Below are 9,465 nucleotides of genomic sequence, written 5' to 3' on the forward strand. Positions count from 1 at the left end.
CAGGCACTCACCACGACGCCTGGCTAATTTTTGTATTTTTAGTAGAAACGAGGTTTCACCATGTTGGCTAGGAAGGTCTTGATCTCTTGACCTCGTGATCTACCCGCCTTGGCCTCCCAGAGTGCTGGGATTACAGGCGTGGACCACCGCGCCTGGCCTGAGTTCAACTTTTTTTACACTTCTTGTTGTCCATCCAAGGTTTCATTTGTACAACACATATCTCTGATTAGTAGAGTTTTATTAAGTACATGATGGTATCTGCAGTCTTGGAAAAGGGACTTTATGGGAGGGAACTTCACTATTCTAAAACGTCCCAACTTGATTTTTCTATCTTACACTCAAAATATTATTAAATCCCACACTGAGCCTGCACTGCAGCATCCTGAGAAAGCTCCACCTGCACCCTTTGGGTGTGACACAATTCCTACATTCCATTGTCAGGCAGATAGTGAAGATTACTTAGCACTAGGCGGGGGGATGTTTTATGGCAATTCCTGGGCTTCAGTTTCATCCAGTGTTGAGTGCCAAACCCTCCAAGATGACACTTCCTCTTTCATCATGTGGATTTTGCATCCTTAAATCTTCTTCTAGTGTGTTGCTGTGTAACTCCCTTGACTGAATAAATAGTTAGGACTGTATTTCTCAACTCATGGAGAATTCCTGTTGCCTGGTGTCTGGATTTGTCAGAAGTCTCACCCAGCCAATTATAATCGATCTTCATTTTAGAAGCTGTTCCTTTTTCTTTTGTTCCCCCACAGGCTTAATTCGCTTTACTTTTTGTGTATAAAACTCTGTGTTGTAGCCACAGCTGGAGCCTGGGTCCTCTGCATGAAGACTCTGGTGTGGGTCTTGACCAGGTGGTCAGTGAATTCCTGAAAGGGAGACTTAGTGAGTAGGGTCTCCTTCCAAAGGTCAAGGGTCAGGTAGCTGTAGATCTTAGAGATGGCATCAAAGGTGGCCTTGGTGAAGTTGCCCAGGGTGGCAGTGCAGCCCCTGGCTGAGGTGTAGCAGTCATCGATACCAGCCAACATGAGCAGCTTCTTGGGCACAGGGGCCGAGAGGATACCAGTGCCCCTGGGCGCGGGGATGAAGCACACTAGCACAGAGCCCCAGCAGCGGGTCACCTTGCAAGGGACGGTGTGGGGCTTGCCGATCTTGTTCCCCCAGTAGCCTCTGAGCACGGGGACAGTGGAGAGCTTGGCCAGGATAATGGTCTGCGAATGGCAGTGGCCACTTCCTTGGAACAGTTAACACCCAGACCGACGTGGTTATTGTAGTCTCTGATGGCAACAAATGCCTTCAACTTGGTGCGCTGGCCGGTGCAAGTCTGCTTCTGCACGGGCATAATCTTCAAAACCTCATCCTTGAAAGAGGCCCCCAGGAAAAAGTCAATGATCTCAGATTCCTTGATGGGCAGGGAGAAGAGATACATCTCCTCCGGGGACTTGATCTTCATGTCCTTGACCAGGCGGCCTAGCTTGGTGATGGGCCTCCACCCCCTATCCTCAGCCTTGCCTCCATAAGCTCCGCAGCCTCTGCCCCGGCCTGGTCCACTGACTGCCACTACCCCCGCCCCGGATGCCACTGCGGAAACCTCTGCGGAAACCTCGGCGGAAACCACCGCAGTTCCCCATCCCAGGATCCCCCGGGGCTTCCGGCCCCCGCTGTACTGGCGTCATCCGCCATTTGGTGTTTTCGCGGAGAAGACGTAGAAGCTGTTCTTGTTCGTCATCACTAGGTAACATCCTTTGTTTTAGAAGCTCTTCTGTGTTCCTCATCACTAGGTAACTTATTTTAAAAGCTGTTCTATGTTGGTCATCACTACTTAACATCCTTTGTTTTAGAAGTTCTTCTATGTTCCTCATCACTACGTAACTTGTTTGTTTTAGAAGCTGCTCTATGTTCATCATCTCTACGTAACATCCTTCGTTTCCTGTTCTTAACGGCTTCCAGAGAAAACCCGAAGTCAGAAGCACACGGACATCCACTTTCAGCCGCCCTGCCTGAATATGACATAGATGGGTGTGACCAACATAAGAGTCTTCAGGAGGCTCGGTTTGGTAACTTAGGCATAGTTAATACATCCACATCATTTTTCTCAATTCTATGTTCTTTCATCTCGTTCTCCACATTTATTCATCTAAAAATGGAGGGAGAGGTTCAAAATTTTTTTTAAAACACACTGAAGAATAGTGAGCCTTCTTCATTTGGAATTCATCCCAGTGTTAAAACAGATGAAAGAATATTGTGCAAATTTCCAGGAAAATGTCAATGATGACTGGCTAAATTGGAACAAATAGCGAAAGACTCCAAAATGTTTACATCCCAGCTGGAGGCAAGTATTTCATTCCAAGTCAGGGACGGGACAAAGTGAGACTGCAGCAGGGGAATGGGCACAGCATGGGTCCCAGCCCTCAGCATCACCAAGGCGCATTCCTCCCTGAGGACACCAGAGTTGTGACAAATCCTGTTCCTTTGGTTTTAGAGGTTTCGTTGCAGAAGCCACCCCTATTTTGACCACTCCAATAATACTGTAAGTGGAGTTCAAAAGCTGAAGCGGGTACACCGTGCCTCCAGGTTGTGTTTGTGGATGATACCCTATCAGAGTCTGAATGTCGTCTGACATTTGCATCATTTCCCTGAAAGAACATGTGTAGACAGGCCAGCCAGTGGCCCTCTCTGTACAGCAATGGCTGTGGCACTCAGAGTTGAGTGTGGAATTGGGACTGTGTGATCACTTCCCTGTATTTCCCTTTCCTTATCTTCTTTTGTTTTTTTTCTTTTTTGAGACAGTCTTGCTCTGTCGCCCAGACTGGAGTGCAGTGGTGTGATCTTGGCTCACTGCAACTTCCACCTCCCAGGTTCAAGCCGTTCTCCTGCCCAGCCTCCTGAGTAGCTGGGATTACAGGCACCTGCCACCATACCCAGCTAATTTTGTTTTGTATTTTTAGTAGAGACGGGATTTCACGACGTTGGCCAGGCTGGTCTCGAACTCCTGCCCTCAGGTGATCTGCCCGCCTTGGCCTCCCAAAGTGCTGGGATTCCAGGCGTGAGCCACCGCACCCAGCCTAATTTTTTGTATCTTTAGTAGAGACAGGGTTTCGCCATGTTGGCCAGGCTGGTCCTTAACATAAAGAATAATGACTTCCTCACAGACTGTTGAGAGAATTAAATAAGTCAACACACATATAGTGCTTAGAGGAGGGAGCAGTAAATGTTAGTTCAATGATGTGAACACACACACAGGCATACTTGATAAAGCCTAGTGAGTATTTGATCTATCAGTAACAAAATATTTAAAAAACAGCAATGAAGATCAGCAGTTTCTTTTATAATTCAGGAACTAAATAGCCACAAGAAATACAGTTTCACTTTGACTTTCAGACACTACCGAAACACCTGCGCTAGTATTCAAGCTAAAGCTCTTGAAAAGGGTAACATATTTGTTCTACCTATCTACCTCTGGTCACAAGCACTTATGTGAATTGGAACTCAGGAAATGGTCAAAATTGATGTATTCACCCCTATTTATATGAGTGTTGATTTAAATAAATTATTGAGATAATTTGACACATTGATTGTTCAGATTAGAATTAAACAGAGTGACCTTTGAAAATTTCATCTCATGATTACTCTTCATGGTACCTACCATCAACTCTTTTCTTAACTATCGCTCAATACTTAATCCGCACTCCTAGTCCTACCTTCTAGCTTGAAGTTATCATTAAACTAAATGACAACCTTTAAATGAAAAGCAGGATGATACAGTCTCATCCCAATACATAAATCATTTGGTTGTAATGCCACCAAAATCCATCACCACAGTAGCAGCGCCTTTCCCTTGTGACATGAACATTGTTTCTAAGTACTTCTTCTTCTTCTTTTTTTTTTTTTTTTTTTGAGACAGAGTCTGGCTCTGTCGCCCAGGCTGGAGTGCAGTGGCCGGATCTCAGCTCACTGCAAGCTCTGCCTCCCGGGTTTATGCCATTCTCCTGCCTCACTCCCGAGTAGCTGGGACTATAGGCGCCTGCCACCTCGCCCAGCTAGTTTTTTGTATTTTTTAGTAGAGATGGGGTTTCACTGTGTTAGCCAGGATGGTCTTAATCTCCTGACCTTGTGATCCACCCGTCTCGGCCTCCCAAAGTGCTGGGATTACAGGCTTGAGCCACCGCGCCCGGCCAGTACTTGTTCTTCTAAGTCAGAAATGCTCTTCCATTATTACATACTTCATCTGTGACAACCATTTCTGAATTCAGGTTTTGTTTGTTTGTTGGAGACAAGGTCTTGCTCTGTCACCCAGGCTGGAGTGCAATGGTATGATCTCAGCTCACTGCAGCCTCGACCTCCTGGGCTCAAGCAGTCCACCCACTTTGGCTTCCTGAGTAGCTGGAACAACAGGTGTGCACCACCATGCCAGGCTAATTTTTGTATTTTTTTTTTTTTTTTTTTTTTTTGTAGACATGAAGTTTCATCGTGTTACCCAGGCTGGTCTTGAACTTCTGGGCTCAAAAAATCCACCTGCCCCAGCCTCCCAGAGGGCTAGGATCGCAGGTGTGAGCCACCGCACCTGGCTGAATTCTTGTTCCCAGTGGCTTTTGTCCTAAGACACGTCTGTTTGTTTGTTTGTTTGTTTGGAGACAGGGTCTCATTCTGTGACCCAGGCTGGAATGCAGTGGCTCAGTCACAGCTCAATCTAACCTAGAACTCCTTGGCTCAAGTTATCCTCCTACCTTGGCCTCCCAAAGTGCTGGAATTATAGGCGTGAGCCACTACACCTGGCTCTTAGAAACTCTGTAAGCTATTCCTTAGGGTGAACCTAGAAACACCTTAGTAGATCCATTAATTCATTTATTCAGCCAACATTTGCTGAGCCCCTGCTGTGCTTTGAGCTCTCCTCTAGGAAGCATGGCAATGCATGCAGGGGCAAGTCTGCATTCTCCCATGTGAGTGAGGGCTTCACCATCTCAAGGTGAGCTGGAAATGCAAGGGGCTGGGGACAGGAAGAAGCAGATAAAGGAAGGGGACCTGCTTTGCTGGCTGCAGGTACACAGTCAGCAGCTCTGACACGGGAGCTCTCCATCAAGACATTGCAGAAGAGATGATTCTTCCTGCGTCTAGGACAACAGCATATACAGTCTCTACCAGATGGCACGGACAGTTTATGGAGGTGGATGTGTAAAGCAAACATCCTCCTCACCACTCACACCCCTCCCCGCGCAAGCCTCAAAGCAGCGCAGAGCGTTCTGCAAAGAGGAGGCTCTGGTAGTGCCGCAAGCCCTTGCCTCCTGTTTACATGGCAGCGACTGTCACTCTTTTCCCCAGAAGAAATTTTGCTGTACTCTTCGAAAAGCAAATTAGGAAAGCATTCCTGCTGGCAAATGGAATGTGTCTTCCTGCCATTGCCAGCAGTGCCAGAGAAAAAGAATTGGGGAAGAAAATCAGGGTTTTTCCCCACAGCCTCACCTAAGCTTGGGTGTTGGTACCCACCTAGAAAGAAGAGTGAGTTTAGTGCTCAGTAACAGTCAGTTTGACCCAGAGCTGGTGGGCAGAGGCCTACATATCTGGCCTGCTTTGTCTAATTCTAGAGCTGAGGCTAGAGGAAAAGGCCCTTTCTCTGCATCTTAGTATCTTCCTCCGACCCAATATGACAATAAAACACACTTACTTATTTACATTGTTTGGATCTGCCCAAATCTCATGTTGAACTGTAATCCCCAGTGTTGGAGGTGGGGCCTAATGGGAGGTGATTGGATCATGGGGGTGAATTCCTTCCTTGGTGCTGTTCTCCTGATAGTGAGTTCCACCTCAAAAGGGAGCTACCTAGTAAAACTGTCTTGCTGCCTATCAGGGTCTTGAACACATTCAGTGTTGAGGAGCAGTGTGACCAATTTTGTGGCAAGAAAGTCCTTCCCTGTGAAAGACTATCATACCTGGCCTGACAGCAAAGCTGCCATGAATTTTCAAAAGCCAGGCCAGGCGTGGTGGCTCACGCCTGTAATCCCAGCACTTTTGGAGGCCGAGGTGGGCAGATCACAAGGTCAGGAGATCAAGACCATCCTGGCTAACACGGTGAAACCCAATCTCTACCAGAAACAGAAAAATTAGCCGGGTGTGGTGGTGCGCACCTGTAGTCCCAGGTACTCAGGAGGCTGAGGCAGCAGAATGGCATCAACCCGGGAGGCAGAGCTTGCAGTGAGCCAAGATGGCGCCACTGCACTCCAGCCTGGGCGACAGAGTCAAACTCCGTCTCAAAAAAAAAAACACACGCACACACACACAAAAGCCAGTCCAACTGGCAACCAGGAGGACTGTGTGAGTCTCCAGTACCCCAGAAAGGTAATAGAAAACTAGTCTTTGAAAATGACACATTTTATATGAGAAAGGCATTGGTATATACTAATGTTTTCATTCTTCAACACGTGATGCCACAGCCTCCTAATGTCTTCTGGAAAGACCTCTGTCACTCACAAGCATGGTCATGGCCAGAGGAATTTAACCAGAGGGCATTTAGCAATTCCTACGGCTACAAAGAGGGCACCACTCATTGTCTACCAGACCCTCATCCAAGTGCTTTCATTAATTTATGTCATCCTCCAGTCCACCCTATGATGTCAGCACTTTATAATCATCCTCATTTTCCGGTAAGGTGACTGAGGCTCAAGGTTAATGTCAACTGGAGATACTTACACCTGGAACATGAAGGGAGAGAGAAACAGACATAAACAGAAAGAGATCTGAAGATAACAGAAAAGCAAGGAAATACCAGTAACTAGTGTCATGTTACCTCCCTACCAACTGAAGGGAAGTCCATTCAGATGATTAAAACATCTTAGGTATTCAATAGCTTATTTCTAGATAAATTATTTTTTATTTTAAAATACAAATAGAAACATAAAATAGACTAAAAACGTGGTAATTAGTGAAGGTTCTTGTAATTGCCTTTGGATGTGTGAATTTGGTGAGGCTACAGCCCCCAGTGAGTCAGTTAAACCCTACTCTAGGGGTTGCTGGGAAGGTATTTTGTAGATACCAGTCATGTCCATAGTCAGTTGACTTTATTTGTTAAGGGAGATTATCTGAGATAATCTGGGGCAGCCTGATTCTGTCAGTTGAAGGATCTTAAGAGCAGAACTGAGACTTCTCTGAAGAAATTCTGCCGGTGCACAGCAACTCCAGCTCCTTCTGGAGACTGCCCCACAGATTTCAGACTTGACTATCCAGCCCATGGTTACATATCCAGTTCCCTGCAATAAGCCTCTTAATAACTGTGTCCTGCTGGTTCTGCTTCTCTGGTTCAACCCTGACTGATAGAGTTGTTAAAATGTTATTGTAATTAATGTATAAGAATGAATTAGTAGTATATTGTGCTGCTAATAAAAGCTAGTACATTTAAGTGGTTTTAAATTTTTCCCTGCGTTCCTGTTTACCTATGAACTTACACTCTCTCAGAGAAAGGACTCAGAAAATCATCTGCTAAGCCAAAGTAAACTCTAAATGTAAATTCCATCTGAACAAATTATTAATGAGTGGAGTCGTAATAAAGTTGCAGAATGTCAAATGAGAGAGAGTGAAAGATGCACCTTCCCTTTGATTTAAAGCACGTATTCACACAAACACACACACTCAACACATTTTAGAAGAAATCTATCTGATTCCCATGGATATTTTCATTTATTCTAACAGCATTCACTGAATGCCAGTGACATCCTGAACACCTCTCAGCTTTATGACTCTATTAGTTCTTTCTTGCACTGCTATAAAGAAATAGCTGAGACTGGGTGATTTACAAAGAAAAGAGGTTTAATTGGCTCACAGTTCTGCAGGCTCTACAGGAAGCACAGCGTCTTCTGCCTCCGGGGAAGCCTCAGAAAACTTACAATCATGGCGGAAGGCAAAGGGGGAGCGAGCACTTTGCATGGCAGAGCAGGAGGCAGAGAGGGGTGAGGGAAGATGCCACACACTTTTAAATGACCAGATCTCACCAGAACGCACTCACTATCAAGAGAACAGCACCAAAGGGGAAATCCACCCCCATAATTCAATCACACCCCATTAGGCCCCACCTCCAACATTGGGGATTACAAGTCAACATGAGATTAGGGTGGGGACACAGATCCAAACCAAATCAATGACTGTGCATGTCATTCAACATCTCTACATCTCAGGTTCCTCATCTGTAAAATAGGGATACAAATTATACCAGCCTTGTGGGACCACAGTGATGATTAAGTTAGTTAAGGTTTCCAAAGTGCTTAGAATAGTCTGACACGTGGTGTGCAACGTCTATTTTGTGAGCTGGGGAAGCTGGCAAGGACTTCACAGAGGAGGTGCTGCTAGAAAGACTTGGATTAGGGAAGGAGCACGAGGTACTATCCTGAATCATGGGCAGACCGGTTGAGTGAAGCTTGGAGGCAGGAAGGAAGCAAGCTTGTGATAGTAACGCTAATTAAACCAGCCTGCCTGCCATGGATGGTTCTTACCAGAATGCCCGAGAGAGAAGGTGAGGGCCAGATTTTGAACAAAGCAAAGCCTGGATTCTACCTCTAAACCACATAATCGAGATATCTTAAACATGACAGTTCATGTTTTTCAAAAGGATTTTGTGGTTAAACAAACTTGGAAAACAGGGTTAAAAAAAGGCTAACAGGTTTCTTTCAAGCAGGATTTCCCCCAGTGACCTTAGTCTGCTAAGACACTGCCAGAGGGAGCCCACAGGCAGCAGTTCCCAAAATAGAGGACAGAATCCTCTCGCTTCAGAGCATGTCCCGGGAAAACTGTTCCAAGGTGCACACTCCTGCAAATGAGGTTTATATTACCTATATTTTCTGCATTCTTGATGCTCTGGCGTCTGGGCCTTGCTGACAGGGGAGAGACTGCCCCTCTCGGGGCTTGCCAATTCTTAGGGACAGCAAACAACTCACCTGGGAAACTAACAATCCAGAGCCAACACCCACCACATCTTCCACCTGGCACACACACCCTGGAGACAATGTTCCTCTGCACTAATCATCTAAGAGCCAGGTACCAGACAACTAGGGACAGCCTCTGTAGCCCAGAACCCACTGAAATTACTCAGGCTTACCAATCCTAAGCCTGCCTAGCCTTGCCTTTCCTGTGGAAGCCACAATAAAGCTTCCTGCCCACACTCTGCTCCCCCTCTCTCCTGCCTCCGGACCCACCCTGGTACTTCCTCGTGGGGCCCAGCAGGACGCCTGCCCCCTCCTCTTGGGAACTGTTAGTAACAAACTGTCTTTTCCATACCAATCATCTCCCAACCTGTTGGCCTTACCATAGCTCAGTAACAATAAAACTACAATTTAAAATACTGGTGTTGGCAAGAAAGGGCTTTCAAAGACATGTAAGCAAAAGAGTAACATCATTATGTTGTAGAAATACTCATCTCACACATCCTGTCTACACCACATTTTGAATTCCCAGAGCATTGTTAGAGCCCCAGGAAGCCCA

General features: G+C 46.1%; 1 pseudogene; it reads right to left on the reverse strand.

The window, feature by feature from the left end:
* Window positions 1–770: 770 nt before the first annotated feature.
* LOC111550644 lies at window positions 771–1,686 on the reverse strand (annotated as a pseudogene).
* Between the last annotated feature and the right edge of the window lie 7,779 nt (window positions 1,687–9,465).

This window comes from Piliocolobus tephrosceles, chromosome 18 (genome assembly GCF_002776525.5).
Source record: "Piliocolobus tephrosceles isolate RC106 chromosome 18, ASM277652v3, whole genome shotgun sequence".
NCBI lineage: Eukaryota > Metazoa > Chordata > Mammalia > Primates > Cercopithecidae > Piliocolobus > Piliocolobus tephrosceles.